General features: G+C 43.0%; 1 protein-coding gene across 2 annotated transcripts in view; it reads left to right on the plus strand.

Moving 5' to 3' along the window:
* The first annotated feature begins 498 nt into the window (after positions 1-498).
* LOC110499976 (pleiotrophin-A) overlaps positions 499-27,151 on the plus strand; it is a 44,359-nt gene continuing 17,706 nt past the window's right edge. Inside the window, exons 1-2 of one of the 2 annotated variants that reach the window (XM_036957225.2) lie at positions 499-689; positions 9,226-9,376. The gene's annotated coding sequence lies outside the window, so the exon portion shown is untranslated. The remainder of the gene's footprint in view (positions 690-9,225; positions 9,377-27,151) is intronic. The other variant, XM_021577060.3, reaches the window with a different exon arrangement.

The following is a 27,151-nucleotide window of genomic DNA, read 5'->3' on the forward strand; positions in this document are numbered from 1 at the left end:
TACAAATAGTAAAAATAAAGAAAAACCCTTGAATGACTCTGTGTTCTAAAACTTTTGACCGTTAGTGTACTTAAAATACATTTTACGTGACGTTAAATATATTAAAATGTATTTTTTCCTCTGTGGGTACTGTTCTCCATGCTGTTGTCCATGTTGTTCTTCATGTTGTTTTATATCCTGTCAGAGCCCATCTGTAGCTAACCCCACCCCAACCCAACTCAACCCAACCTCTCGCCCTCTCGCTCTCTTTCTCTGTCCCCAGTGTGACTACATAGCTCCAGTTCTGTCTCTAAGTGCTCCCTCTCCTCCCTCCTGTCTCCCTCTCTACCCCCTCTTTCTCTCTTCTCTCTCTCTGAGTGCTGCTCCCCTGCCAAGCGGGCCGTCCCTGGAGTGACCTTGTGGCAATGAGATCCTAATCACGAGTCAGGAAACCAAGCTTTTCAGAACGCCCTCCTCTCTCAGCAACAGAAATGAGAGGGTGAGAGAAAGAGAGAGAGAGGGGTGGGAAACAGCTATCGTTTGCCCAGACTTGTGGAGAGACAAGAGTGAGAGAGTAAGTGAAAGAAAGAGAGGGAGGTAGAGAGAGAATTAGAGAGAGAGTGACTGACAGCAGGGGTGAGGAGCAGATGAGAGGAGAGTTCACAAACTATTGCAAAGCGTTGGAACAACCACCAGACCTCCAGTTCAAAGTAAGTACTTCTAACCGGAGCAAGGTGCACACTTGGATGTGTGGTGGTAGTTGGGTGACCAGGAGAGATGTGGCGTGTGAAGCTATTGGGGCGGAGATGAGGAGGGAGATTTCAGAACTGTGAGAGGCAGACAGAGTCTGTGGAGTATGAATGGGCCGAGACTCAATCAGATGAGTCCAACTGTAGCCTAGACAGATATGTACAATTAGTGATGGCAGAAGGAGCGTAGGGGGAGTGTTTGTGTTGTGGGATAGTGGAACTGGTGTCTTTGAGTTGGCAGCATCATTATTAACTCTCTGTGTAGTAAGTGTTCTCTGGCTTGCTTTGTTTTGGATGTCGTGCCACGTCCCAGGCTAATAATACACTAAACACTGCGACATACCAAAGTATAGCTCGAGAGCCTTTTTGTGATTTTTTTCCCCTCTATTATAATTTATGGTTGCAGATACTAATCACCACAAGCTATGGGTGTTGTTTTTGTATCCCTTTCAGCACGCTGTTGATGTAAACCATCTTGATTGTCCATGTGTTTTCTATGGTTTATTCAGTTCTGAACGTGGAAGAATCAGGTATATGAACATAAAAGCTCTTCTTTTTTCATTAACAAAGGATTTATAATTTAAACTGGATATATTTCCCTTTCAGGCTTCGTATGAGAGACAAACAAAACAGTAAAGAACATGAAGCTCAAAACAAGCTCATGAGGAAATAACAATAGCAGAGAGAGCTGCAGGGCTTTGTGTTTACCATTTCCCTGTAATATTTAGTGTTTGCATTACAGTAAGGGAGTAGCATTTATCCAAATACTTAGTATGCTATAGGAATCGTTGCAAACTTCAAGACTTCTAAGAACATCTATGTTTCCTCTAGTCTAAAACGATATTTAGTTGTTCTTCATATTGTAGCACAACTGCTTGAATCACTCCATCAGTCAAGTTTCACAATTCTACAGAGGTGCACGCCCACCAGAACATAACCCTTCATTCTCCAAGCATATCATTAGACTAGTCATTTTATTGCCTCTGTTTGGTATCCTCTTATAAAGACCTATGCTTGCAGTGTGTGTGAGTGTGTTTGACAGAGAGTATTTGTGCGTGGCCGTGCATGTGCGTGCGCATGTGTGTTGTTGGGGACAGTGTTTTTCCCAGGATATTGTAATTTGGGTCAGGCCTGACTGGAATGAGAAACCGAGGGCATCGGTATTGTAGCACTCCTATGGTTGAGCAGACCTTGCGCCTGTGTTGCCATAGTTATGTTCACCCCTGGTATAGGAAGCCCAACTTCGACCAACATCTCTAGCATTCCTACTGTGTACAAAAGAGTCCCGGTCTCGATCTAGATTTAAATGAGCTTTGGCCACTTCATTGCTTTAGAAGTAACACATGGTGTGTTCCTAATGAAAGAGCTGGGAGATTAAACATGAGGCAATAGGCGGAGAGATGAGCTTGAGAAACCAGCTTTGGTCAGTGGGAAGTCAAGCTCATTGAGAGACCCGAGGTGGAGCTGAGCTGCCAGGATGGAAGCCAGGGGGGTGAGCTAACTCTCACATAACCAGTCCCATTTGTCAATGTGCACTGGCAATTATGTAAGGGCTGGCATTTGAGGAAGATAAGGCAAGGCACATTTTACGGATCCTGCTTTCCCTCAATGTTAAGTTGCCCCTCACATTTCAAACACTTGATATTTCCATGTGTGACACTGAGAGATGCTATTCAGCATGGAACACAAAGCCAATGCATTTCACCCATCTATACAAATGCTGTGTCACATGACCACTCTCCATGGAAGACCTGGAGCAATAAAGTATAGAATGGTCTGTGAGATGCCTAAGAAGGCTGCTTCACAGTGGGGAAGGGAAGCACTCTCAAAGGAGCCAGGTCCGGTCTATGGGGAGTAAGTGGCTGAGAGAGAGAGGGAGGGTGGCAGGGATAAGGAAAATGCACAAAGATCCCCACATTGAGTGGCTGGTTCATTCATGTGGTGTACACATTGACCCCTCACATCACATGTAGGCTGAACAGAGATGGGGTCTGGGGAGGGAGGGAGAGGGCTGCCAGACCCAAACCAGAGATGGACCCCAGTCTAGGCCCTGAGTAGCCGTTCCCCTGTTTGCACCGGATAGCCCTCACTGGCTCTCGTCGTGCCATCGACGACCTAGGAAGTTGGCAGTACAGCACAAACAGTTCTGGGACCAGGCTGAGCTCGGAAGTGCATGGGCTGTATGCTGTTCGGTACTGTAGCTAGACTAGAGCCGTCAGCTGGGACCCTGCAATAAGAGAGATAAGGTTCAACAGTGTCCACTATCGCAGAGCTAAAAGAGGCTACTATGATACTAAGAGATGACTGGCTCTCTATTTCATCAAATCTTCTCAGAAAGTCCATCGGTAATCATGGCATGGGATTTAGTCTGAGCTGAGGGCCTGTGTCGTTTAAATAGTTAAATTGTCAATTGAGGAAATGCACATATTCTAATTGAGATGTCAATTAGACGGCTATTTCATTACAACAAAACCGTAACAATCTCTGGCTTACTGAACATCCTTAAAGCCAGTGGCCCATTGCTTGACATGACAGAGTCTCTTTGTAGGGAGGAACATCCTTGATGGCACTGGCAATGACTTTTGTTGTGGGGAATCTGATGGGTGCATTTTTGTGTGAATCATGTCTGTGTCCATCTGTTCGTGTGTCTGTCCGTGTATTTGTCTATCTTACTGTGTGTGTGTGTGTGTGTGTGTGTGTGTGTGTGTGTGTGTGTGTGTGTGTGTGTGTGTGTGTGTTTGATGGGACAGACTTCGAATCACATAACCACGTACATCGAACTTCAGATTCAGACCACCTTTCCACTAATGGCCAAATAATATATTCTTAGGAATGTTATGAATATAAACTGTCTGGAGAGTATCTGTATTGTGGAGAGCTAGTTTGCCTGTGGTCATATGAATATCTGACTCTGACTGTGACGTACTGTGGTTTGGCCCTTGTATCGGCCTCATTGGCTGTATGATCCTCGGAGGAACAGTGACGGCCAGAGGCCTTCCACCCTGATCAATTAGTTCATTAGTCTCCCACAGTCACAGCTTGGCCGGCATACTCCTGGCACCGTCCCTTGCCGTCTGATTGGCCCACACTGCTGGTGAGGTCATAGGTCAGGGTGTTGATGTCTGTCTACTGTACATACCAATTACACAAGAAAGGAAAACTCGATATGTGACCTGACAGGGAATGTGTGTGTGTGTGCCTGCACGTGCGTGCATTCCCATGCATGCGTATGTAATCAGTCAAGTTGAATGTTAGATGTTTGTGACTGTGGAATAGAATGCAGATATAGCCTCCCTGCAATCCTGTTGAATTATAGCCCTACTGTCCAAGTATCCTTGCCTCATGAGGTGACTATTGCCCTGAGAGAAGTTTGGAGTCCAGCGTCTGTTTGATAGAAGTATGGAATCCAGCGTCTGTTTGATAGAAGTTTGGAGTCCAGTGTCTGTTTGATAGAAGTATGGAATCCAGCGTCTGTTTGATAGAAGTTTGGAGTCCAGTGTCTGTTTGATAGAAGTTTGGAGTCCAGTGTCTGTTTGATAGAAGTATGGAATCCAGCGTCTGTTTGATAGAAGTTTGGAGTCCAGTGTCTGTTTGATAGAAGTTTGGAGTCCAGCGTCTGTTTGATAGAAGTTTGGAGTCCAGTGTCTGTTTGATAGAAGTTTGGAGTCCAGTGTCTGTTTGATAGACGTTTGGAGTCCAGTGTCTGTTTGATAGAAGTTTGGAGTCCAGTGTCTGTTTGATAGAAGTTTGGAGTCCAGTGTCTGTTTGATAGAAGTTTGGAGTCCAGTGTCTGTTTGATAGAAGTTTGGAGTCCAGTGTCTGTTTGATAGAAGTTTGGAGTCTGGTGTCTGAGTGTGTATAGGATGACAGCCTGTTTGTGTTTGTCTAATGAACTGAGAGAACACAGGAGGGAGAAGATAGGGAGATGGAGAGAAAGAGATATAGGGATGGAGAGGGAGGGAGAGGACAGAGAGAGAGATAGCAAAAGAGAGAGCAAGAGAGAGAGAGGGACAAAGATAGAGAGCAAAGAGAGGGAGAGAGCAAAGAGAGAGCGCAAGAGTGAGAGCGAGAGCAAGAGAGAACAAGAGAGATAGAGAGCAAAGAGAGAGAGCAAAGAGAGAGAGCAGAGAGAGCAAGAGAGAGAGAGAGAGAGAGAGAGAGAGCGAGAGAGAGGAAAGAGAGAAAGAGGAAAGAGCAAGAGAGAGGAACGAGAGAGAGTGAGAGAGAGGAAAGAGAGAGAAAGAGAGAGAGAGGGACAAAGATAGAGAGCAAAGAGAGGGAGAGAGCAAAGAGAGAGCGCAAGAGTGAGAGCGAGAGCAAGAGAGAGCAAGAGAGATAGAGAGCAAAGAGAGAGAGCAAAGAGAGAGAGCAGAGAGAGCAAGAGAGAGAGAGAGAGAGAGCGAGAGAGAGGAAAGAGAGAAAGAGGAAAGAGCAAGAGAGAGGAACGAGAGAGAGTGAGAGAGAGGAAAGAGTGAGAGGAAAGAGCGAGAGAGAGGAAAGAGCAAGAGAGAGGAAATAGAGAGAGAGAGTGAGAGAGAGCGAGAGAGAGGAAAGAGAGAGCAAAGCGAGAGAGAGAGCAAAGCGAGAGAGCAAGAGAGAGAGAGAGTGACAGAGAGAGAGAGGAAAGAGAGAGAGAGAGTAAGAGAGAGCAAGAGAGAGGAAAGAGAGAGGAAAGAGAGAGAGCGAGAGAGAGATAAACGTTCTGTGTTTGTGTGTACAGGCTGCAGTTACCACGCCATGGGGGACCAGCCTGTTTGTGTTTGTCTAATGAACTGAGAGAACACAGGAGGGAGAAGATAGGGAGATGGAGAGAGAGAGAGTAGATAGAGGGATGGAGAGGACAGAGAGAGAAAGATGAGATATAGAGAGAGAACAATGAAAGAGGGGGAGGGGGAGAGAGAGAGGAGGAGAAAGAGAGAGAGAAAGGGATGAGGGGAAGAGAGAAAGAGGAGAGAGAGAGAGAAATAGAGGGGGGGAGAGAGAGAGAGAGAGAGAGAAAGGGGGCGATCTATGCTTTCATATCTGTGTCATGTGGCGTTATGGATTCTTGTATGTGGTGTGTAGAAGTGTGATTCAGAGCCATTCATCAATCATAAAGCAAATTCTACATAGTGACATTTTATGAAAGGAGGGCATGATAAAATCTATCCTTACAGTACATTGCATTGTTAAAATTGACTGGTTTACATAAGCTAAGCAGGGTAGGGCTGGGTTAACCCCTGGATGGGAGACCACATAGGAAAGTGTGGTTGCTGTTGTTGGAGGTGGTGCTGAAGGGCCAGTAGTTTTCTCCATATGGTATTAGGGAAACTCACCAAGTACTGAACATGCTTACTGATGCATTTAAATGCACTATATAAATGCAACAATCCATTACAAACAACATTAAATGTGTCCTTTTATGCCTATTGGGAAAATGAAACTATCCACGTCCCTTTCAGCAACATTTCCTGCCAATAGAGGTGCCTATATAACATTTAACACTCCTTGGGGGCACAATAACATGACATACAATGTATGTGCTGCCTCCAATGCAGAAATCTAAATGTTAAAATCTATGAAGGCAATCAATGCTAATCTCATTTTATTTTACCTCACGTTTTAGCACTGTGGCTGAGTTACTTCGATCCACCGTAGAGGATTTTATTCAATATAATGGCCACTGTTAATCAGAAAGGAGACTGTCGTCAGGCGTAAACAGTGCAGGGCTAAAAAGGAAATACAGAAAATGATCGAGACACCCACCAAGAATACTCCCCGTATTGGTTTGATGAACCATAGTCCGTCCTTAGGGGACTGTCAGTCTGTCTGCCCTTGACAGGTAGTTTGTACAGACAGACAAAACTGAGAGCCATTTCCACTGCTGTGGCCAGTCCACTCAAGGTGAATGGAAAGATTAACTGAGCGCGAGCAGTATCCTGCAGAATTCCACCACTTTGTTTTCTTATTCCATCCTCACTGCTAATAGGATGGCTAATGCAAATGAGAGATGCAGTGGAATGGGGATAATAGCCTAATGACAAGGCATTGCACGGCTCAAATGGAAAGTTCTGATGGAATAAAGTTAGACAGCCTATAGTCGATATACTGTGATGCGTAGATGATTTCGAAACCCCGCACTTCTGTGTAGCTAGCGGATGGATGAATGTTTATGATGAATGTAAGGATGTTGCCAACAGACCATCATCACAAATGACATTCGAGCCAATCCTTTTGTCAATAATCTGTTTGGATTGGTCTCTGACTTGATCAATTATTGTTAAAAACAGGAGCATACGTTGCATGTCCATGATCAAGTCTGCAATCAATGCCAGATATCCTCTTATCTTTGTTCTGGACGTGTTTTTTAATTTTTTTTATCTGCATCAGTTATGGATGACGGCTGTTTTTAAAGTTGCCTGAATTGGAGATGTTGCAAAAAGCTATATTTCAAAGTCCTTGTTAAAGTCAAATGCAATCAGACTTTGTACACTAAAGATAGAGCTTAATCCCACTCCATTTAAATCTCACCAGGTTTTAATCGGACTCTGTGGAGACGTTCACAAGCTGATAGCGTTCTGGGATGTTTTTATTTCTTTGAGGGATGCATTCAGGAGTGAGAGAATGATTTGATAACTTTACCACATAGAATGGCTAGGGGGGGATTAGGTAAGCCCACTCTATGGAGCTAAGACCAAAGCGGTGCTTGTACCCACCAATAGGTGATCAGAGCTTCAGGATCACAACAATTATGAGGAGGGTTGCCATCAGCAGCGCCTCAGGGGGATGTTCAAGAATGCTTTTTATCCCTGTTCTCATTAAACCTCCCACTAAATTCCCCCAGACTGACTTGTGTGGCTCAGAAATCCCTTTGCAAATCCCTCACTAAGGAAACAATCTTCAATGTGCTTGAAGTTGCGTCTTCAATGTGGTGGATTATGGCTCTCACACATACTGTGTTTGTTGTGGAGAGAGGGATAGAGAGAAAGAAGGAGAGACAGAGAGGGAGAGATGAAGAGAGAGAGGGAGAGATGAAGAGAGAGGGAGAGAGAGAAAGAAGGAGAGAGAAATGAGAGAGAAAGGAAGAGAGTGAAAGAAAGAGAGAGAAAGAAGGAGAGAGAGCGGAGAGAGGAGAACGATGGAGAGGGAGGAAGAAAGATGGAGAGAGAGGGAGAAAGGAGAACAAGGGAGATGGAGGAAGAAAGATTGAGAAAGAGAGAGGAAGCTGGATGGAGAAGGAGAGAGCGAGAGCGAGAGACAGACACCCCATTAGTCATACATTAGTATTCTGTCCACAGCTCATAGTGAGAGACAGCCGGTCTACACTAACACCAGAGAATGGGATGGCTCATTAGAACTTTACTCTTTTTTTTACCAATAGCTCAAATTCTCCTGACCTTATACAAAAGGCAGAGAAACACCTCCATGTTTCAGAAGGCAGAGAAACACATCCATGTTTCAGAAGGCAGAGAAACACATCCATGTTTCAGAAGGCAGAGAAACACCTCCATGTTTCAGAAGGCAGAGAAACACATCCATGTTTCAAAAGGCAGAGAAACACCTCCATGTTTCAGAAGGCAGAGAAACACCTCCATGTTTCAGAAGGCAGAGAAACACCTCCATGTTTTAAAAAGCAGAGAAACACCTCCATGTTTCAGAAGGCAGATAAACACCTCCATGTTTTAAAAAGCAGAGAAACACCTCCATGTTTCAGAAGGCAGAGAAACACCTCCATGTTTAGGAAGGCAGAGAAACACATCCATGTTTTAAAAAGCAGAGAAACACATCCATGTTTCAAAAGGCAGAGAAACACCTCCATGTTTCAAAAGGCAGAGAAACACCTCCATGTTTCAGAAGGCAGATAAACACCTCCATGTTTTAAAAAGCAGAGAAACACCTCCATGTTTCAGAAGGCAGAGAAACACCTCCATGTTTCAGAAGGCAGAGAAACACCTCCATGTTTCAGAAGGCAGAGAAACACCTCCATGTTTCAAAAGGCAGAGAAACACCTCCATGTTTCAAAAGGCAGAGAAACACCTCCATGTTTCAGAAGGCAGAGAAACACCTCCATGTTTCAAAAGGCAGAGAAACACCTCCATGTTTCAGAAGGCAGAGAAACACATCCATGTTTTAAAAAGCAGAGAAACACATCCATGTTTTAAAAAGGTAGAGAAACACATCTATGTTTCAAAAAGGTAGAGAAAAACCTCCATGTTTCAAAAAGGTAGAGAAACACATCCATGTTTCAAAAGGCAGAGAAACATAGATTCCAACGAAGTTCAGGGGTGATCTACTTGTGTTAGTGAACCAACACTCCATATTCTCCTCAGGAAAAGTGGGAGAAACCAAGGTCCAGAGAGAAAGGTAGTCGGGCAGGTAGAGGAAATTGTTGAAGCAAGCTTGTTTCTCGTACCCCTCGGATGAACACTAACGGTTTGCCCCATACATGTAACTGGGTACTGCCCCTGGTGATTTGAGTCTGCTGGTTGAGGGGGCTTTTTTGTCCTCCCCCTTCCAGGCCAGACACCCCTGGAGCTGCTCGGAGAGAGCCCCTGGGGGCTAAATGGACCAGTGCATTGTGAGCTGAACACTGATGCTGCACTGTGGACACTGTCAGACTGTTGTGAGAAGGAGCCAACAGCTAAACTGGCATCAACAACCAGAGTTGGGTAGGTTACTTTCTAAATATAAGCCGTTAGAGTTACTAGTTACAGTGCCTGTCCAAAATGATCAGTAACATAACTTTTGGATTACCCAAACAGAGTAACGTAATCTGATTACTTTTGGATTACTTTCCCCTTAAGAGGCATTAGAAGAAGATGAAAAAGATCCCTCAAACGCATTTGATGTGACGTCATAGTGGTCTCTGATTCGCTCAGGTGGAACAAACTTAAATTGTGCCTGTTTTCAATGCTGGATTGAATGTCATTGAGAAAATAGAAAGTTGTCATGTTTTTTTTGCAAACATCCTTTCTGAATTTAAATGTAATCCAATTAGTAATCGTCTACTTTTTTGAAATTGATTACAATATTTTAGCTGGTAACGGATTAGTTGTAGTTGTTTTTATAATTAGATTACATGTAATCACTTACTCCCAAACCCAGTTAACAACCAATTTCTGCAACTATGCTGGATGTGTAACCAGGCCAACCCAGTACAGCTCAGCTTGGTTTGACTCAGTAGTGTGAAAACGGTATTAGATAACTATACAAACACACACCCAGACAGACAGGTCAAGATCATAAAAAAAACATGTGATTTGAAATGAGTTCTTCAGTTTTTGCATACCAATCTGTTGTGATGTATTCTCTGAGGGGGAAACCACATATGCCATTACCTGTTTGTCTGTGTGACCCAGTTCAATGTGACAAAGGTGGTCAGAGAAGGCATGGCACGTTGCACAATAAACCACACTTCAACTCACGGAAAAGGAGTGTGTTTCTGCCCAGTCTGGCGTAATGTTCTGTGTCATGTTGAAAGGGCCCGGTCAATGCTCTGGGCTGTGCTGTGTCTGTGAGCAGGTGGCCGGAAACTATCTTGAATCCCACCATGACCAGAGACAGTGATGGGACACTGCCAGAAACATTTTGTTTTTCTGAGAAAAAAACATAGGGATTGAGTGGAGGTTGTCGTATGCTGGCTCCCAGGAGTTTTGTTATTCCCTTTGAGGAGGATGAAAGTGGAAAGCTATGAGCACTCTATAGCAAATAAGAGCTCCTCAATGTACTTGCAAGTTGTCCTTTGGAAAGAAACATGTATTTAGGTTATACTAACCATCGGTCCTGGCAACCCACACTGCGTTCACCTGGCAACCCACACTGCGTTCACCTGGCAACCATCATTGCGCACACGTCTTCCCCATCGTTAAGCACACCTGGACTTCATCATCACCCTGATAACTCTCCGTTCATATAGCCCTCAGTTGCCTCATTCATCAGGCACTGTTGGTTTTGTTTACGTTCAGTGTGCAGCTTCTGTTTTGTATTATTGTCATGTTTATTATTAAACTCACCTTCTGCACCTGCTTCCTGACTCCCTGCGTATACGTTACAGATACTCATGTTGGTGGGTTAACAGGGTGTACATCCCAAATGGCACCCTATCCCCAGGGGTCCTGGTCAAAAGTAGTACACTATATAGGAGTAGGGTGCCATTTGGGAACCAGGATAACAATACATGTGTGATGGATGGGGATAGCATGTTGAAAGGGACGAGGCCAGTGATGTGAACAGATGAAGTTGGTAGACAGGGTTGGCAGATCCTCAGTAAGGAGAATAAATGAAATAGCCTCTGAAAACAAACAGAGGCGGGAATATCACATGTAAACGCTTTTACTCGTGTGTGTGTGTGTGTGTGTGTGTGTGTGTGTGTGTGTGTGCGTGCGTGCATGTTTGGGACCTTTGGTTTTGGCAATGGGAGTAGCTAAAGCTGACTAAGACGTAGAGTTGATGTTGTATTTTATGTGTGGTACTCTGATTCAAATGTGCCAAGGAGACACTAATTGTTTCATGACAGAATATTTCTGATTAGTATGGCTTGAGACGATAACATTGAAAATACCTAGCTAGCATTGGAGGCTGCTGAGGGGAGGATTGCTCATAATAATGTCTGGAATGGAGTCAATGGAATGACATTATTCCATATCATTGGTTGATTCCATTGACTCCATTCCAGCCATTATTATGAGCCGTCCTCCCCTCAGCAGCCTCCACTGCCAGCTAACTAATAACACTTTTAGGCTGCTGGAACATTTTCATAATAAAGGCTGGACTTAACTTCATACAGTGCGTACAAATATCAAACGACAAATCAATGCAACGACAAATCATTTTTCTCAGATGAATCTTTCAGCATCAGTAAATAATGTGTGCATATACTGCAGTACATTCCACAGCCATTGCACACAGAAACAGACAAACAAGCTTCTGTCGGTTTTATTGTGGAATAAATTAGGCAGCGTTGCTGTGTATCGAATTCCCATCAACCCTCTCTGCTGACTGACGTCACAGGGCCCGAGGCGTTGGATCTCTCATGGCTCTGCTGCACATGTTTTCGACAGTGGCTGGCTGGCTGCATGCTCTTCATCAAACAGCTCTATTAGCCCTATATCTCTACAGCCCTATATCTCTAGCAGATCATCCAAAAGTTCTAGTATCCCTATATCTACAGACTAGCAGATCATGCAACAGATCAGGTATCCCTATATCTCTAAATAAAATAAAATAAATCAAATTTGATTGGTCACATACACGTGTTTAGCAGATGTTATTGCGGGTGTAGCGAAATGCTTGTGCTTCTAGTTCCGACAGTGCAGCAATATCTAACAAGTAATATCTAACAATTTCACAACAAATACCTAATACACACAAATCTAAGTAAAGGAATGGAATTAAGAATATATAAATACATGGGTGAGCAATGTCTGAGTAACATAGACTAAGATACAGTAGATAGTATAGAATACAGTGTATACATATGAGATAAGTAACGCAACATATGTAAACATTATTAAAGTGACTAGTGCTCCATTTATTAAAGTGGCCAATGATTTCAAATATGTATGTTGGCAGCAGCCTCTTTGTGCTAGTGATGGCTATTTAACAGTCTGATGGCTATTTAGCAGTCTGATAGCCTTGAGATAGAAGCTGTTTTTCAGTCTCTCGGCCCTAGCATTGGTGCACCTGTATTGACCTCGCCTTCTGGATGATAGTGGATTGAACAGGCAGTGGCTCGGGTGGTTGTTGTCCTTGATGATCTTTTTGGCCTTCCTGTGACATCGGGTGCTGTAGGTGTCCTGGAGGGTTGGTAGTTTGCCCCCGGTGATGCGTTGTGCAGACCGCACCACCCGCTGGAGAGCCCTGCGGTTGTGGGCGGTGCAATTGCCGTACCAGGTGCTGATACAGCCAGACAGGATGCTCTCAATTGAGCATTTGTAGACGTTTGTGAGGGTTTTAGGTGACAAGACAAATGTCTTCAGCCTCCTGAGGTTGAATAGGCGCTGTTGCGCCTTCTTCATCACACTGTCTGTGTGGGTGGACCATTTCAGTTTGCCAGTGATGTATACCCTGATAAACTTAAAACTTTCCACCTTCTCCACTGGTGTCTCGTCGATGTGGATAGGGGGGTGCTCCCTGTTTTCTGAAGTCCATGATCATCTCCTTTGTTTTGTTGATGTTGAGTGAGAGGTTATTTTCCTGACACCACACTCCAGGAGCCCGTCGTTGTTGGAGGCTAGTATCAGCTACATTTATGCCTTTACTAGACCATGGGGATATTTTATATATGAACGCTTCCGCTCAGTGTTTGAGATCAATTGACACTCTTTACCATGACACTTTGAGATTGATTTTAAACTGCAAAACCCTTACGCACCACTGCACTTTGTATACCAGGGTTGGCTGGCCTTCTCTAGTCACTCGTAGGCTCAGTCACTGGAAAACTTTTATTTACAAAGCCATTTTGGGTTTACTACCTTTTTATTTGTGCATTTTTATTGTTCAGAAATGTGGTGGGTACTCTCTTCGTTTGCTGGACTTTATCCTGCTAACTGTTCCAAATGTCCGAACTGAATTTGGTAAAAGGGCTTTTATATACTCTGCGCCATCGTCTTGGAACACCTTACAAAATACTTTTAAACTGGAAGCACTTGTCCCGATTGGTGTTTTTAAATCACTGATGAAGGATTTTGAGGCTGATTCCCTGACCTGTCAATGTTTTTAAGTTGCTGTTTTATACTTTTGTGAATTCAATGGTTTTTACTAGATTACTTGTAGTTTTTCATGTTTTTTTGTAATGACTTGGTGCTGCCTATCTTGGCCAGGGCGCTCTTGAAAAAGAGATTTTAATCTCAATGAGCCCTTCCTGGTTAAATAAACGTTAAATAAATAAAATAAAATAAAAGTTGGTAATCAAGCCTACTACTGTTGCGTCATCTGCAAACTTGATGATTGAGTTGGAGGCGTGCATGGCCAAGCAGTCATGGGTGAACAGGGAGTACAGGAGGGGGCTGAACACGCACCCTTGTGGGGCCCCAGTGTTGAGGATCAGCAAAGTGGAGATGTTGTTTCCTACCTTCACCACCTGGGGGCAGCCTGTCAGGAGGTCCAGGACCCAAATGCACAGGCGGGGTTCAGACCCAGGGCCTCGCTCTTAATGATGAGCTTGGAGGGTACTATGTTGTTGAATGCTGAGCTATAGTCAATGAACAGCATTCTTACATACAACTTAACTGACCAAAACCAGATACAAAGCATTCAGAAAAGATATTGAACTATATACAGTGCCAGTCAAAAGTTTGGACACACCTACTCACTCATTCAAGGGTTTTTCTTTACTTTTTATATTTTCTACATTGTAGAATAATAGTGAAGACATCAAAACTATGAAATAACACATATGGAATCATGTAGTAATCAAAAAAGTGTTACACAAATCAAATATATTTTACCTTGAAGATAGACCTTGATGACAGCTTTGCACACTTTCTCCAAAGTAGCCACCCTTTGACTTTATGACAGCTTTGCACACTCTTGACATTCTCTCAAACAGCTTCATGATGAATGCTTTTCCAAGAGTCTTGAAGGAGTTCCCACATATGCTGAGCAGCTGTTGGCTGCTTTTCCTTCACTCTGCTGTCCAACTCATCCCAAACCATCTCAATTGGGTTGAGGTCGGGTGACTGTGGAGGCCAGGTCATCTGATGCAGCATTCCATCACTCTCCTTCTTGGTCAAATATCCCTTATATAGCCTGGAGGTGTGTTGGGTCATTGTCCTGTTGAAAAACAAATGATAGTCCCACTAAGCGCAAACCAGCTGGGATGGCGTATCGCTTTAGACTGCTGTGGTAGCCATACTGTTTAAGTGTGCCTTGAATTCTAAATAAATCACTGACAATGTCACCAGCAAAGAACCACCACACTTCATTATCCATGCTTCACGGTGGGAACCACACCTGTGGAGATCATCCGTTTACCTACTCTGCGTCACACAAAGACACGGCGGTTGGAACCAAACATCTCAAATTTGGACTTATCCGACCAAAGGACAGATTTCCACCTGTCTAATGTCCATTGCTCATGTTTCTTGGCCCAAGCAAGTCTCTTCTTCTTATTGGTGTCCTTTAGTAGTGGTTTCCTTGCAGCGATTCGACCATGAAGGGCTGATTCACACTGTCTCCTCTGAACAGTTTATGTTGTGTCTGTTACTTGAACTCTGTGAAGCATTTATTTTGGCTGCAATTTCTGAGGCTGGTAAATCTTATGAACTTATCCTAACTCTGGGTCTTCCTTTCCTGTGGCGGTCCTCATGAGAGCCAGTTTCATCATAACGCTTGATGGTTTTTGCGACCACACTTTTCAAAGTTCTTGAAATGTTCTGGATTGACTGACCTTCATGTCTTAAAGTAATGATGGACTGTCGTTTCTCTTTGCTTATCTGAGCTGTTCTTGCCAGAATATGGACTTTGTCTTTTACCAAATAGGGCAATCTTCTGTATACCTCCCCTACCTTGTCACAACACAACTGATTGGCTCAAAAGCATTAAGAAAATTCCATTAATGAACTTTTTACAAGGCACACCTGTTAATTGAAATGTATTCCATGAAGCTGGTTGAGAGAATGCCAAAAAAATCTGTCATCAAGGCAAAGGGTGGCTACTTTGAAGAATCTAAAATCTAAAATACATTTTGAATACTGGATGATTCCATATGTGTTATTTCCTAGTTTAGATGTTTTCACTATCATTCTACAATGTAGAAAAAAGTAAAAATAAAGAAAAACCCTTGAATTAGTAGGTGTCCAAACTTTTGACTGGTACTGTATATATTTTTAATTATCTTTGAGAATTTAGAACTAACCATCAAATAAAAGCTAGACAGTCAGCGAAAAGTTAAAGGCCATTCAGAGCACCTGCCCATTGACTTTGTTATAATTTTTTATAAGAAGAACACAGCATTATCCATTGCAAAATGCATAGAATTGCAATAAATTTAAAACTGCAAAATTGTCCCAGCTCCATGTAAAACTGTGTAGAATTGTTGGAAATTAGCTTCGAAGCTCTCTTAGAGTTTCCACTTCCTCTTCCAGTGAACTGTGGGGAGGTCACAATAACGAACCTGTCTACCAAGTCTTTTCATTTTAAAACGTTGATTACTTCTACTTGCCATTATCATTCACCTGATGATAAGACAAGACGCACGTCTTTGTGTCGCCGGTTGGCCTGGGAGGGGGTCCCTGGGCAAGAAACGTTTGAGCAATGTTTCTCAACCTCCGGTTCTGGGACAAGCATCGGCCCCAGGGATGATGCTGACCGGTACCTCTGATGGTTCGCTGACATGAATCTTTTTGTCAGTTTTAAAGTTAGTTACAGTATATTGTCATCAGACCCTTAAGTAGGAAAAACCATAGCTTACAGAAAACGTTGGAGAAACACAGGATTTGAGGAATATACTTGTATACTGGAGGCATGGCCCATCCCATGGCCCTCCATCCAAATAGCCCCGAAGACAATGCAATAACATTGACTTGTTTTGGCTTGGAGTCATGTCCTTGACGTAACAGGGTTGTCCAATCTGTTCACACTCACCATTTTCAATAAATAACCTCCCTCTCTGCATCCCGGGGAGCTGAAAATAAAACTGTCTCTGAAACCAGGGATATAGTGCATCTAGCCCCTAATGACAGATGGTGTAATTCATTTAAATTAGCAGAAAGTCAGAAATAGAAGTGCAAGAAGTTAAATAGAGACAGCGCTCCATCCACGTGCCTGTAAATATCTTGGAATGGGTTTCTGGCTCCATATTCAGAACACACACACACACACCCACTGGGCAAAAAATTGGTTGAATCAATAATGTTTCCACTTCAGTTCAACCAAATAATTCAATGTGATGATGTTGAATCAATGTGGAAAACTGATTGGGTTTGAAAAACAGTAATCAATGTTAGGAAATGTCATCATTTTTTCAGATTTTTTTTAAAGCTAAATCCAATGACATGGTGAACTATTTTGTGGATTTCACGTTGAATTTACGTTAGTTGACAACTCAACCACATGTCAATCAAAACTAAACGTTGAACTGACATCTGTGCTCAGAGGGAATGCAGTGTTTGTTTGCCGACAGACACTAGAATAAGACTCTCTGGAAGAGAAATTAGACTATTAAATGTACATGGCAGACGTGAGCCTCTCTCTCTCATGACAATCTGGTGCTTGTACCACGGCGGGTGATCATTCTGCTTTGACTACTGTCGCGTACTTACTGAATTTTGATTGATTGGGCACTATGGCCAAATGTATTTATCCATTCAGACTGTGTTGTCTGTCTTTGTTGTTTAGTGTCTAATCCAAAATGGCGGGCACTCAGGAGAAGCACCAGTGTCAAATTCCTGTTCCTCCACTACTCACATTTGATCAGCGTCTCATAGGACTGATATTTGAATGATTCAGGCTCATTGGAGACTTGGTGTTAAATCAAAGCCCGCCAAAATGATTTGTTATCATAGATGAATTGTTTTCGCCTCAGGGCACAGAACACCCTTAACATGCCAGACACAACAAGTCCTTCATAGTCCATGCATAAGGGACTACATGATCTGTCACAAACATATTATTCAGCCATGGTACTGAGCCTGCCTGTTTATGAATGACTGGAAATGTCCTATATATGAAATCATACAGTAGCCCTCTATCACTGGGAGGATTTTACATTTTACAGTAACTCTCATAAATATTATAACACTGGTCCTCATTTCTCCAGGCAGTACTTAGGACAGCCCAGAAGAGGGCAGTGTGTAGTTAATGAGAAGGACTAGAACTCAAGCGTTTCCATGACTTTGAATGCAACAAAAGCCGTTCTCTCAAGAGACAAAAAACTCCTACACATGGAGGTCTCAGTGAAGTTGTGACCATAGATATAATTTAAGCCGCTAGAACAAGAAATATTATGAAGAGAAATCAATGGAAACACCCGCTATACTAAGACACAAAAGAGACTCCAGATGTGTGGAAGCCAAGCAAGGCAGAGAGCTGTAAGCATGATGAAGCACAAGGCCATTGCAGCCTGTATTAGCAGAGGAAGACAGTAGAGCCTATTCAGTATTTCATGAGAGAAGGGATGTGGGCTGCATTCAGCAAGTCACAACGTTTTGGAAGAAATAGAAACGGATAGAAATATAAACTGTAGAACAAACACGCCTCTGTAGAAGAAGGAATATCGTCCGCTCTATTCTTGACTTTCTACTTGCAACGTTCCATAAAGGTTGCCTATTGAACAAAGGCCTGGTGCTCGTTTAGGATTACACAACAGAATGGAGGGGGAGAGAGGTTGCTGTGTGCCTGCTACTACTACAGATCATGAGAGCCTTCTGCTGTCTGTCAGTTGACTCCAGTCGGTGCCCAAAGTACTTAAAAGCAATTGGATCTCTACGTCATACAGTTGGAAGCCCCATCAAAATGAACTAAATCTGTTCTGTAACCGTAAGAGCATTTTGTTCATGGTGGAGTATTGGGGTGTATTTAACACAAAAGCTTCTGTAGGTCTATATGAGAAATGCTTTATAAATGAATATGTCACGGTATAATAGTAAAGGTTAAGATACATGAGCACTCTAACACTTGGTGGGAGAGGAAGATTAGGTTTTAATCATAGGAAGGATGGTAAAAGGTATAATTTAGCACACCCACTATATACCACCAACGTGTAGACATTTACTGTATGTCGTCAAAATGTACTAACTTATTCCTGATGCCGATATTAAGGTTGCCTTCAGTTCCCCATCTTCATACTCCAAGCTAAGGACCTGCTCCAACAACTTGCTTACGATCAAATCACATGAACTTGAATAACCTTTGAGGGCTATTAAAATGCAGTTATTGATCGAGAGCTCAAAGAACATTTTGAATCCTGTTTAGTCTAGACTACTATCCACCCAGACAGATCAGCACAGACACGACATCATCCCCGGCTGTTTATCTACACTTCAATGTTCAATGTTAACTCCAATCTGGATATTTCCATCTAACAAACAGAAACAACTGAACAGAATATATTGCTCATCCACACACAAGTACAATAGAGGAATACTTTCCTATTGAATTCAAATCCCCCTCTATGGATATCTAACCTCAGACAGGTGCTTGTGGAATATATTCATAAAAACAACTTGGAAAAGGTGTTTGAATTTTGGGCACAAGCACTAATTTGTTCACTCCACACACCTGCTACTAGCATGTGGGTACATCTGGAGTCAATTAGGACGTCAGTGACAAGGGAAAACGACTGAAAATAACCAGCCACAATTCACTTGTACCAAAGCGAACAGGTTAGTGATTACAAACTAAAAGTTTTAATTATCTGAAAAGGAACTGAAAAATATAGGTTGTGTGGAGGACTGAAATCAATGCGACACAGGACAGGCATTTACTTTGTTTAAGGGAACACCAACCAATATGCTTTTGGACCGCCTCAGGAGGAGCTATAGGAGGACAGGTTCATTGTAATACCTGGAATGGAATATATGGAAATCACATGTTTGACTCTGTTCCATTAATTCCATTCCAGCCATTACAATCATCCCATCCTCCTATAACTCCTCCCACCAGCCTCCACTGCATTGGTATTATATATCCCACACACAGTAGCAATCTCTTGTCAGGGTAAGCTGAGGTGAGACACTAAGCGAAGGGAATTTACTACTGTTGGCTTTTGTGTATGTCGTAATCTTCACCTAAGCCTCGTTCCCTCACCCAGCTTACTGTCTTGTCTCTGTCTTTTACAGGCTAGTTTTCTAGAGGACCTTGGTGCATTGAGTAAAGACACCTAGGTACCCCTGACTCTAATAAGGAAAGGGTAGAGACACTGCCTAGACATGGTTATGCTTGGAATGTCAAAAGGCCATTTGGGACGCTGGTTTCCATGTTCTATTCCCTTATGTCCTGAGTGGTGCCACTCAGGGCACAACAAAGAACAGCTCCCACAAATTGATAACCCATGGTTCACGCAAGGGAATAGAATAGGCCTGGGATGGTGGTTTAAATGGGTATGAAAGTAGTATAGGATTAGAGGTGACTGACAGATTTATATCTCCTCTAGCAGCTTTAGCCAGGATGGTTACATCTTGTCCTCTAGCAGCTTTAGCCAGGATGGTTACATCTTGTCCTCTAGCAGCTTTAGCCAGGATGGTTACATCTTGTCCTCTAGCAGCTTTAGCCAGTCTGGTTACATCTTGTTCTCTAGCAGCTTTAGCCAGGCTGGTTCCATCTTGTTCTCTAGCAGCTTTAGCCAGTCTGGTTACATCTTGTCCTCTAGCAGCTTTAGCCAGGCTGGTTCCATCTTGTTCTCTAGCAGCTTTAGCCAGGCTTGTTACATCTTGTCCTCTAACAGCTTTAGCCAGGCTTGTTACATCTTGTCCTCTAGCAGCTTTAGCCAGACTGGTTCCATCTTGTCCTCAAGCAGCTTTATCCAGGCTTGTTACATCTTGTCATCTAGCAGCTTTAGCCAGGCTGGTTACATCTTGTCCTCTAGCAGCTTTAGCCAGGCTGGTTACATCTTGTCCTCTAGCAGCTTTAGCCAGGCTGGTTACATCTTGTCCTCTAGCAGCTTTAACCAGGCTGGTTCCATCTTGTCGTCTAGCAGCTTTAACCAGGCTGGTTCCATCTTGTCCTCTAGCAGCTTTAGCCAGGCTGGTTACATCTTGTCCTCTAGCAGCTTTAGCCAGGCTGGTTACATATTGTCCTCTAGCAGCTTTAACCAGGCTGGTTCCATCTTGTTCTTTTAGCAGCTTTAGCCAGGCTGGTTACATCTTGTCCTCTAGCAGCTTTAACCAGGCTGGTTCCATCTTGTCTCGCGCTTTGAAACTCTTCGCATTGTAATGCCAAGCTGTCGTTGAGGAGGGGGTGGGTATGATTGTGGAAGTGGTGTCTCTGTGACACAGAAGATTGGTTGCACCTTAATTGGGGAGGTCGTGGTAATGACTGGAGCAGAATAAGTGGAATGATATCAAATACATGAATTATATGTGCTTGATGCCATTCCATTGCTCTATTCCAGACATTATTATAAGCCGTTCTCCCCTCAGCAGCCTCCCCTGTTCTGTGAATGTGTCGGTTTGAATGAACATACTGTATTGTAGATGGGTCTTCACTGCTCAAAACAAAGATTCTAAAATCGATTGAGTGATAACAGTACTATCATTTTAAATCAGTCCTCTTAGGGTTGGTTTGTTCTTTCAGTTCAATACTTTTTCTACTTTCAGGTTAAGTTCAACATTTTCAGTTGCTGATTCATTGCAAATTCATGGTTGGTAAGTCAGAAGTATAGAGTCAAAGTTTGATTCCAAAAAGTATTGAGTGATGTTAAAAGTAAGCCTGTGGCCTTTAAAGTTCTGCAGTAGAATATTTTGCACCTATAATAGTGAAGTCAAGACACAGTCAAGCTTCCACTGTCAGAGCTAAAGAGCACATTGGAGCTGGTGTTTGCATAACGTTGTGGGTTTAACATATTGATATGGCCCTGCAGTTAATGAAATCCTTGGAGCCCTTCGACACTATTCATGCATCTATAATGTTAATATTCATCATTTAGCCTCACTGTCCTTGGCACTGACACTCACGTTGAAAACTATCAGTCCTTTGTGATAACCTCCGTCGTCCACTCAGTTTCCTATGACTGACATCAAAACAATGCTCCATAGCTGAAAGAAAGTAGCATAAACATATGAACACACTGCCTGTGTACAGGGAATGAGTGATAGAGAGAGAAAACCAGAGAGCACGTCCGAGGGGAGCGGCAGCGCTTTAATCAAAAGCCCGACCAAACTCCCCAAGGCGTACGCAAATGCTGTCTTTCAGACCTGATTTAATGAACTAGTGTCTCAAGGTGCTTTCACCAACGTCTCCTCAATTGTCTCTTCAATTAGGAGGGCTGATCTAAATTGGAAGCTTTCGAGAGAGAGCTGATAAAGGTACAGAGAGAGAGAGAGAGAGAGAGCGAGAGAGAGTGAGAGAAGGAGATGAGGAGAGAGAGATATGGAGATGACTGAGGTGCTAACAGTGTGAGGCTAGAGGGACAGGCTGCTGTCACTTGTCTGCCAGTCAGGCCTGCATGTGAGAGGGGATCAGAGGAACACAACTGGCAAGAGAGACAGGATCTAAAGTGAACAAAAAGCTGCTACTTCCAGCAAACAAGAAGGAACCAAAACAAGAGGAAATGAAAGATGGATAGGAAAGGGGAAGGGGGATACCTAGTCAGTTGCACAACTGAATGCATTCAACCGAAATGTGTCCTCCGCATTTACCCCAACCCCTCAGAGAGAGAGAGGTAACACATCTCTCCAATAGCCAGAGGCTTCCCACAGTTAATTCAAGCGTGACTTCCACCCGTCTCACAATGATGAATTCTGATCAAAACGAAGAGGGGGCGCTTCCGGAAAATGGTAATATTTCAGCTCCGCCCTAGTGTCGCCATCTCAAGTCCCCAAGTCCCTGTTGAAAATGAATATTCATAAAATATGCAAATTTGCATGAGCCAGAAACAAAACACAAACAAACATGGGCATCTTTGTTGAGTAAAGCCTTTGAATGCAGAAGACAGGAGGACTAATGGTAATGAACGGTTACAGTGTTTAACATGCTAAACTGCTGAGGCAACGCAGCTCGGGCTGCACTACAGGGGTGCATGGAGACGCTTAAAGGAAATCTTTTTACTTCGATTTTATCTGGAGAGTTGTGACGATCTACATGAGCACAAAACTGCTCATTTTTTGAGAGACATTTAGGTAGAGCAGACTTTTCTAAAACAGACATGGGATTCCCATCTGTCTTACGTCAAACAGCTCACAGCTCAACAGATATACTGGCAGTCAAGTGGAAAAAGATCTAAATATGAGATATTTGCATTGAGACGGTTTATCATCAAGAGGGGCTGTTTGTTTGGAGAGTTTATACTCTAGTGGTGGTTAATGGACTGTATGCTTTTTGCAAGGGAGAGATCCTAGGATCTTTGGATAGTGTGTGTGTGTGTGTGTTTGGAAGTGTAAGAGAGAGCGATTGTTGAACAGAAAAGGTTGTGGGATACAGAGAGTGGGTGTCTAGATGCTAAATGTAATTTGTTGAATGTAATGGAGGCATTCACGCATAATTTGATGTCTTCCATTTGAGTCTTTTCAGCTCTGATGCACTCACTGAGCCACTGCGTGTCATCGTTATTAATGTGTTTTATCATTAAACAAGCCTGTTGCCTCGGCTATGTAGATTCCTGCTCTATTCGGCACCTTGCAACGCGCACACACACACACACACACACACACACACACACACACACACACAGTTTGTGTTCATAAGAGGATATCTCTGGAGATTGGTAGTGCGTGGCTGTTAGTTGAGATAATGAGGACGGTTTGCACACAGTCACACAATAATACAGCCACACTGTCACACAATAAATCAGTCACAAAATAATAGTCACACAGTCACGAAATACACTGGAAAATGGCGACAAGCCTCAATGAAGGATGGAGGATCATGACTCTCTTCCTCTGGCTGGTTGATGGAGGTTTGTTAACCATGACTTTGACTATCTTCCTCTGGCTGGTGGAGGTTTGTTTACCATGACTTTGACTCTCTTCCTCTGGCTGGTGGAGGTTTGTTTACCATTACTATCTTCCTCTGGCTGGTGGAGGTTTGTTTACCATGACTTTGACTCTCTTCCTCTGGCTGGTGGAGGTTTGTTTACCATGACTTTGACTCTCTTCCTCTTGCTGGTGGAGGTTTGTTTACCATGACTTTGACTCTCTTCCTCTAGCTGGTGGAGGTTTGTTTACCATGACTTTGACTCTCTTCCTCTGGCTGGTGGAGGTTTGTTTACCATGACTTTGACTCTCTTCCTCTGGCTGGTGGAGGTTTGTTTACCATGACTATCTTCCTCTGGCTGGTGGAGAATTGTTTACCATGACTATCTTCCTCTGGCTGGTGGAGGTTTGTTTACCATGACTCTCTTCCTCTGGCTGGTGTAGGTTTGTTTACCATGACTCTCTTCCTCTGGCTGGTGGAGGTTTGTTTACCATGACTCTCTTCCTCTGGCTGGTGGAGGTTTGTTTACCATGACTCTCTTCCTCTGGCTGGTGGAGGTTTGTTTACCATGACTATCTTCCTCTGGCTGGTGGAGGTTTGTTTACCATGACTCTCTTCCTCTGGCTGGTGGAGGTTTGTTTACCATGACTATCTTCCTCTGGCTGGTGGAGGTTTGTTTACCATGACTTTGACTATCTTCCTCTGGCTGGTGGAGGTTTGTTTACCATTACTATCTTCCTCTGGCTGGTGGAGGTTTGTTTACCATGACTTTGACTCTCTTCCTCTGGCTGGTGGAGGTTTGTTTACCATGACTCTCTTCCTCTGGCTGGTGGAGGTTTGTTTACCATGACTTTGACTCTCTTCCTCTGGCTGGTGGAGGTTTGTTTACCATGACTATCTTCCTCTGGCTGGTGGAGGTTTGTTTACCATGACTTTGACTCTCTTCCTCTGGCTGGTGGAGGTTTGTTTACCATGACTATCTTCCTCTGGCTGGTGGAGGTTCGTTAACCATGTTTTTTTCTATCAAATCAAATCAAAGTTTACTGGTCCTGTACACAGTTTTGCAGATGTTATCGCAAATGCAGTGAAAGGCTTGTGTTTCTAGCTCCAACCGTGCAGAAATGTCTAGCAATACAGTAATATCTGTTTTTCTGGGGTTTTGTGAACTTTTATGTTGTTCAGGTCATACTGTTGTTCCGGTCATACTGCATACCTGGTGGCTGTGTTTGCAACCAGTCTTACACTGCACTCCGTAGTCAATATGTTTTTCATCTGTTTAGAAATGTATCTTAAGGTGTGATGATGAAACACAAACAGGCAAACACTCAACAAGAAACACATCCTTTTAATGTACTGTGTGTCTGGATGAAGCATTTTTCTGCTCCTCTAAAAAATAATTAAAACACCTCAGAGGTGTGTATCCATATTACTTTCCCCAAGGACAAATAGAAAAATACTCAAACTTCATTTTCCCTTTCAATAAGAGTCAACAGAAAGTAATAGCTAAACCAACCAGTGAATTGTGTTCTTTTGAGATAGTCTGGCATCACGTTTTAAACTAGGGGTCACCTCATCGAGAGTGACGTGCTGACCTGATCTTACTAAGGCCTGGAGTTTCTCACAAAGTCAGGAAAGACTCCTGGCCCTCTCATAGCTCTGTACCAAGCATTAGAGGTTGTTGTACCTACTGTAGCTTTTATATTGCTAAGTAATAAGATATCACAATGAGGTCTTAAGGAGTATATAAACCCGCCAGGTGACCAGGCAGTTATAGGACGCTGTGATCTGAGCAATCTGTCATTTCCAGAACTAGGTTTAGCACCCTGGTTTAGTGTCATTGATAGCCATCTCTCTAGCCTATATAAACACCGGTACACCGTTATTGTAGGTCACCTTCTCACTAAGATAACAGAATATTGTCATGTACGCATTACATTTTGGAACAACAATACTAGGCATAGGACAGGGAAGGGAGGGAGCTACTTCTCCCTGTTCACAAGTTTGTTTAGGCCTATTTGTTTTCATAATCTGTGAGCGGCTGAGGTCGGATGAACAGCGGAAAGCTTATTTAAACCTAAAACAATGCTTTGAAGGCTATACTTATCTCAAAATATGATCCATGTATAATTGAATTCTTGCTGGTTTAAGAAAATGGGGATTTGCCTCTGAGCCTTCAGGGGGATAGAATTCAATGCATGTTTTATTTATGTATGGCTACTTACCACAGCATGCTAGTGCATGAATCCCCCTCATTTGTTAGGATATTTCCCTCTATCATACCAGTAGAGAGTTGTAATGGTTGGATTACCATATCATCTATTCCGTTCAAAATATTAAAACATGAAAAAAAGATCAAGTGTATATTTTCGTTCTTTGGAGGATGACCGTGGTCCAATATTTTGCATGTAGCTTTAGAATGCTAATACCCCCCAGTCGATTCTCTTTCTGTCTTTTCATTTATTCATTTTAACGGCTCTTTTCTTGATATGATATGAATAGAGGCTTTAACTATTGAAGCAGTATCAATGAGAGAGGGAGTGGAGCGGGAATGGAGGGGAAGGAGTTTGTGGTGAGCTCCACAAACTCGCTGAGCGCCGCCACCGCTGTTCACAGATCAATGGGGAAATGGAGTGTTTGATAGGACTAATTCTGCCTGGCTCATAGACTGTGTCTGCCACAGTGTTTCTGTCGAGGGCTGAGGAGGGCTGAGGTGCACCTGCCTGCTTGGCAGCTGGGAAACGCATGTTCTCCGTGGTCCCTAAGCCATGTCATCCTCCTCTAACAGAGTGATTGGGGTTGGGCCTCACATGCCTACCCAGCACTCCACACTGTGATCTTCCCGGCAGATCCACAGGAAATAATCCCACTTCATTGTGACAGATAGGAGTGATGACTCATCGTATTAGGCCTTCTCATTTGGCTTCCAGTGGTATTCAAACTCTTTCAGTTTGGACCCCACTTCATTGTGACAGATAGGAGTGATGACTCATCGTATTAGGCCTTCTCATTTGGCTTCCAGTGGTATTCAAATTTTTTCAGTTTGGACCCCATTTTTTCCCACCAGAATTTCTGGGGACCCTACTTTTTTTCACAATAATTTCTCGCATCCCCACCCATCACAAATCTAATGACAACCTTTGAAGTGGTAAATTGACATTTTTTACATCAACACATCACCTTAAATTCTTATTGAAGTGAAAAGTAACCAATAAATATTGTGAAGTTGACCATGCATTTGGATTTAGCTTTTGCAACAATGCAGATCTACAGACTGGAATCAAATACATCTCTACCCAAAGAAAACACAGGCTTCAATCATGCCTGTAAACCTGGCAGTAGTGCTGAACCAGTAGTGCTTTGAGGTCGGTTTGGTTTCGGTTAGATTATTAAAAAATTAAAATGTTTTCGATTTCGGTTTCGATTATTTGTGTTGAATGCTGTAACAACACAGAATAAAACAATTAATACAAGTCCCATGATGGTAGTGGCTGCCCATTACTACTTATTAACCATCATTTATTCACATTACTTTACTTTAATAAAATATTTAAATTGTTGTGTATATTACATTTGTTTTATTTGATTACTTTCTTAATTCATTCCAAGTCATCATTTAATCTCTATAGAGCTATGCTATAGACAGCCTATGCTGTCTGACAAAAATCACAATTTTGTAGTTCTTCAAAGTAAGTAACGCATGCTTTTATGACTGCTGAATACCAACTATCAATTTGATCATGTATTTTTAGGTAGAGATACCTGGTAAAGCAGCAGCTGATCTCTACATCCCCTCACGATACCGCATTCTTGTCTCCTCTGTAGCAGGCGTAAAGAAACATACATAGTTTCATACTGTACTGTCTTTGGAAACACAG

The sequence above is a fragment of the Oncorhynchus mykiss genome, chromosome 21 (genome assembly GCF_057628025.1).
Source record: "Oncorhynchus mykiss isolate SJ-2025 chromosome 21, ASM5762802v1, whole genome shotgun sequence".
Lineage (NCBI taxonomy): Eukaryota > Metazoa > Chordata > Actinopteri > Salmoniformes > Salmonidae > Oncorhynchus > Oncorhynchus mykiss.